Source organism: Polypterus senegalus, chromosome 8 (genome assembly GCF_016835505.1).
Source record: "Polypterus senegalus isolate Bchr_013 chromosome 8, ASM1683550v1, whole genome shotgun sequence".
Classification (NCBI taxonomy): domain Eukaryota; kingdom Metazoa; phylum Chordata; class Cladistia; order Polypteriformes; family Polypteridae; genus Polypterus; species Polypterus senegalus.
This window is the reverse complement of record NC_053161.1, coordinates 142,664,280-142,670,279: the sequence shown is the minus strand read 5'-3', so window position 1 is coordinate 142,670,279 and position 6,000 is coordinate 142,664,280. Positions and strand designations below refer to the sequence as shown.

Sequence of the window (6,000 nt, the reverse complement as noted above, 5' to 3'; positions counted from 1 at the left end):
TAGGGATGGCTTTCTCCATACAAAACAGATCTCAAAAACACATGATATTCGAGTAATGTGTCATTGTCTTAAGTCTGAATTACTACAAAACACAATAATTAAAGTCATCTATGTGAAATTTAAAAGTAAAAACTAAAGTTGTACAGGTCAAAGGGTGCAGAGAAAGAAGATATTTCAATACCCCTTTCAAATGTCAAAATATGTTGCTTTTGGAGGAGGCAATGCTGTAACAATTGGGCGTTTGGTCCATTTCAGTGCTTACGGTCCATTGCTGTAGTCAATACAAGTCCAAGACCACAAAATGTCAAGACTGAGTCAAGGAGGAGGTCAAGACCAAATTCATAGAGGGGAGGGAAAAAAAATAAAAATAAAAACCACACACACTCTTCAGGACCAAAGGCATGAAGTTTAAAACATGCTATCACTAAAACATGATTTATAAAACAAACTTGGAAAAAAAATTGACTTAATGTTATGGTCAGTTTAGACCATCCAGAAGTTATATGCAGACAGTTAAGACAAAAAAGAAAATCTCATTTAACTGCACATTTCAATGACAAGTCAGTCACATTCTGATGTTCATTAATTAATTCACATAACTGGTTTGTTCCCTTAATACAGTAGTCTTCAATGTTGGCAATAATACCTAAAATGTATGCTTAATGTTAATTACATTAGAATGTAGCCTGCTTTGTCTATAAAAAGCATGTTATGTCATACAGTGCACATAACTAGCAAAGAGCCAGGATCACAATGATTTTTTGGCTCCTGATGAAGACTTTCAGGCCTATTTACAATTCCTAGAGCTGTCCTATTCTTGCCTCCAATTCAGCACACAACTCCATTACAGAAATCAAGGCGAGATTAAAAAAAAAATGCATTATCTTCATTCAGAAAACGTTATCCATTACTGGTTTTGACAACTATAGGCCATTTCGGGACTAGTTCTCTTCAGAGTGAACCAGCTGACCAGTTAGGAATCTTCATTATACAATCTCATGCAGACTGTATGACATGACACACGGATGCCCAAGATGTTTGACTTATGTTAGGTAGATTGCCCAGAGGGGACTGGGCGGTCTTGTGGCCTGGAACCCCTACAGATTTTATTTTTTTCTCCAGCCTTTGGAGTTTTTTTTTGTTTTTTCTGTCCACCCTGGCCATCTGACCTTACTCTTATTCTATGTTAATTAATGTTGACTTATGTTTATCTTTTATTGTGTCTTCTATTTTTCTATTCATTTTGTAAAGCACTTTGAGCTACATTTTTTTGTATGAATATGTGCTATATAAATAAATGTTGATTGATTGATTGATGACACACGGATGCCCAAGATAAGTTTGATGAAGCAGAGACCAAAAATCCAATTTGCAATGACTGCTGATTTTCCTGAAGCAATCTGCACATTTGATTTGCTAAAGCACTTTCATTCAACTAATGTGATACTCCACTGTGTATAATGTCCATTACTGTGTGGTAGCATGGCTTAATCCAGTAATCCTTTATCAGATAGTAGTGTGGATAGCAGAGCTCAGTGTTATGCTGTGTGTGCAGGATGGCATGCTTGTAAGATAGCTTAATAGAAAGGACTGCAATTTTAATATAGATGACTTGTACAATCTTTCAGGTGATAGTGGGTACAGATAAAGTAGATTTAATGAAAGGGACTCTCACAATCACTGATAGAATGAACTACTGGTTAATTAAAATGTAGATGGCACACTGCTGTACAGTTCCATAAAGAATTGCCACATTGGGAAGGCTTGAGCACTTCTGTACATAACAGTGCAGAAACAAGTACTGCTTCTGTCACCTGAGATGGACCAAAGGGGCACATGGATGACCCCACACCCTGTCCCTCAGGACATCAGCATAACCGCAATTCTAAGACATTTGGATACTGTGTATCTAGAGGCTTATGCATTTCAACATTGACTTAGAAAAATTATTGAGATTCTTCTTGAACTTGTAAAAATTATGGTAGTGAAAACATAGCTCTAATACCAAACAGAAAATCTAACCATAATTCAAATTATAGAAAATAGCAAATAGAGCTTAACAGTAGATGATTTGTGCATTTTAAAGTGATGCAAGACGGTTTTCTTTTTAAATAGGATCATGCTGCACTCTTCTTTGTAATAATCAATAACAAAATGGCCTAATTAGATCCTACACAGTTTCACTTTAATGTGTAGTTTTTACCCAACATCATACTCTCTCTCCAAAATTGTAATACATACACCCACTCATTTTGTTACGCTGAAGTCACATGCAGCTAAGCAAAGCATCATTTTCATAGATTGCAGATTTTATTCCAATATAGCACACAAACCCACATTATCTTTCTAGTATGTGAAAAGAAACTCCCTATACAGTGGAACCTCTAGATAGGAGTTTAATTCGTTCCAGCACTGAGCTTGTATAGCGAATTTCTTGTATCTAGAACAAAACTTCCCCATTGAAAAAAATGGAAATCCAGTTAATCCGTTCCGCACCCCCAAAAATATCAACATAAAAATCAATTTTCCTAACAAATCACACTGATAAATAAGTGTGGATACACTTTGTTTGCTGAGCGTCATGTGATCATAACTGAGCTGATGGTGGTTCTCTCTCCTTCGTGATGGAACTCCGGCTCTTTTCAATCGGCTCCCTTTAAAGAGCCGGCTCTTACGGCTCCCGAATGACTCTTCGTTTAGAATCACTTGGATGCTTATATTTTAGCCTAATTTAACAATTATTTGTGTATAAGAAATTTCTTATTTATTGTTTTCAGACATTACGTATTTTTGTGCATTTTTTCATTACAAAAAATACAGTTACTATTGTTTAACATTTTAATAAAAGCTTTAAATTAACAACTTAACACAAAACCACAGCAAACAAATTGAATAAAGGCCAAACTCCGCAACAATACAACACTATGACTCTTTGAATAAAAGTTTTTAGGCCAGGTTGGCATTCATTTCTCCTCTCCGTGATTATTTGTCCTGTTTTTGAGAAGACTCTTTCTGAGGGGAGCGATGTAGCGACAATGCAAAGTCTTCCTACCAGCACTGCAGCAGGAGTACTTGGCTCTTTTCCAGGGTCAGTGGATGGCAGGAGAGAGGGCACGTTCTCCTCCAGTTGCACGGATGGGTGGGAGCTTCTTATATGTCTGTGCAGGTTTGTTGTTGACCCTGCTCTAATGGATATTTTCATATTACAAATTCTGCACTTAGCTTTGCAGTTCCCAGTATCACTGAAATGCAGACAGATGCTGCTATTTTTTCGGCTTTCACTCATTTCTTCACTCTTTTTCTTCACGATGTGCTTGCATTTAAATCTGGCTCCTCGTCTGTTGCAGCAACAGGTACACAGAGCGACAGTGTTGCTCTGTGTACCTGGCCTGTACCAACACTCGCTGTCCGAGTGTCTGTCCCCCTTTCTTCCTTCCTTCACATAATGGTACGATCCTATTCCGATGTGTCGATCGTGAACGAGTCGGCATTATGAGCCAATGTTCTGTGTGCCCATATAAATAGTCCCGCCCCTGCCGAATGGATTTTCAGCAGAGCGGAGCAGGAGTGGCTGAAGCTTCGGCTCTTCTCGTTCACTTCAAAGCATCGGCTTTTAGAGCCGGCTCGTTCGCAAACGACACATCACTAGCGCGCCTCTCTCTCTCCTCTTGAGGGTAGAGAAAAGCCAAGCAAAATGACACCTTTTATTGGCTAACTAAAAAGATTACAATATGCAAGCTTCCGAGGCAACTCAGACCCCTTCTTCAGGCAAGATGTAATCAAAGCTTGCATATTGTAATCTTTTTAGTTAGCCAATAAAAGGTGTCATTTTGCTTGGCTTTTCTCTACATTCATAATGGCTAACACGGTACAACACCCTAGTGAGGGCAATCATCTCCTATTCTCCGTCTGCATGTCCGCAATATTTTTGGATATGCTTATACGGCAAACTGCTACAGCGAAACAATGAAATCACAAGCGCACAAACGCGTAGATCCTCACGCTATGGGAGAACAAGGAACACTGAGTGAGCTGATGGGCTGGCAGCGTCAGCTTGGGTGAATCCCCGAGTCGAGGTGAATTGGGAAACGCGTCACACATAACCACAGCCTGGCTCGTTACACGAGCCAATGCTCGTATTTAGATCCGAATTTTTCGGTCATACTTTCCTCTTATCTTGAATTTCTCGTATACAGAGGTGATCGTATCTAGAGGTTCCACTGTACTGGTAAAACACTATGAGACAAAATTAAAAAAAACTGCGAAATACTCCACTTATGTTAACATAGCATTAGTCACTTAACGCTAGAATTGTCAGAGCCTACGAGAAAACTCGTACCTTAAATCCACTCGCACCTCTTCGTCAGCATCTTGTGTCCTGTAAATGTGCCGATTAAGACAAACAGTAAGCAGTCTGCTATTCCATGCCCCACCGTTGCAGAACATTCACCAAGTTCTCCCAGCTCATGCCTTGTTTGATTATCCGGGAGTGAACTGCTGGAGTTTGAATGGAAATAATAGATCGTTATTTGGAACACATAGATTTCATGCGTGTTCCGTTTCTACAGTAATCTGTGTAAACACATTGTTAAAACAGAAACTTCTTCATATTTTAGTAATAAATGTTACAAAATGTAGGCATAAACTATAGAAGATCTGAAGCCTTAAGTCCAAAAGATCAAATACACTTTCACAAAAGGTTCAAAGATAGTACAAACCGCTTCCGTGGCGTAGCAGTAAGATTTGCTGACTTGTAAATCAAGAGGCCACCAGTTCGATCCCCACTGCCTCCTATATTTGCCGTTTTTAGTAATGAGCTGCTCTTATTGTTATTATACAGTACACAAATACATTTAGTTTGCGTCTGTAACAGACCGTGTACATTTATAGTACTGTACTTTTAAAAGTTACCTTTTTTTCACTTTTATTCTCTCACTCAAGATCACCATACATGCTACCGCCCTAGGGATCTGACACGGTTAGTTTTTATTTGAAACTAGGAATAACTGTAGATGTGAATGGTGTTCTGAGGCAATGGAACTGGACATTCCCTGATCTGGAGGGATAAAAGCTGACACAAACGCTGGTGAATTCAGTTTTATTGAATGATCCTGCTCACGCAGCATTAGTATGCACCTTATGGTGTATGATGTATATATGATATTTTGAACAAATCATTTTATGACCTGAATAGTAGCAATCAGAAAACCATCATCACACTAATGCAATATTATTTGAAAGCGAACAGCGTCTGATCAGGTGTGAATTTACGCTGCTGCTGTTACTTAGAGTCGGATCAGAAGAGGCGGCGGATTGTTAGAGCTTGATCGTCATTGAGAGAATAAAACTGAATAAAGCTAACTTTTAAAAGAAACTTTTCAAACCAGTGGCCTCTTGATTTAGAAGTCAACAAATCTTATCGCTACGCCACGGAGGCTGTTGTACCATCCTTGAACCTTTTGTGAAAGTGTTTATTTGATCTTTGGACTTCAGGCTTCACACATTCTATAGTTTATGCCTACATTTTGTAACATTACTAAAATATGAAAAAGTTTCTGTTTTAACAATGTGTTTACACAGATTACTGCAGAACCGGAACACACATGAAATGCATGTGTTCCAAATAATCTTATTTCCACTCAAACTCCAGCAGTTCACTCCCAGATAATCAAATAAGGAACGAGCTGCGAGAACTTGGTGAATGTTCTGCGACGGTGGGGGATGGAATAGCAGGCTGCTTGTCTTAATTGGCACATTTACAGGACAAAAGACGCTGAAGGAGAGGTGTGAATGAATTTAAGGTGGGCCGGATTTACGAGTTTTCTCGTAGGCTGTGGTAATTTACGTAGTGTTCTCTAATGTTTTGAATTTTTTCCCCTTGTAGGGCAACATGTACTGTATGTGCACAGCTATTCTAAATTGTCTATGTTCTTCATTGTCCTAAAAGTACTATAGAAATCCCTCATAGCACTTGAAAAATTGAAGGACATTCATTTTCAA

At 38.7% G+C, this 6,000-nt stretch overlaps 1 protein-coding gene across 2 annotated transcripts in view; it reads right to left on the bottom strand.

The window, feature by feature from the left end:
• Nucleotides 1-6,000, bottom strand: part of LOC120534343 (ovochymase-2-like) — a 108,193-nt gene that overhangs the window by 80,769 nt on the left and 21,424 nt on the right. The gene's annotated exons all lie outside the window — the stretch shown is intronic.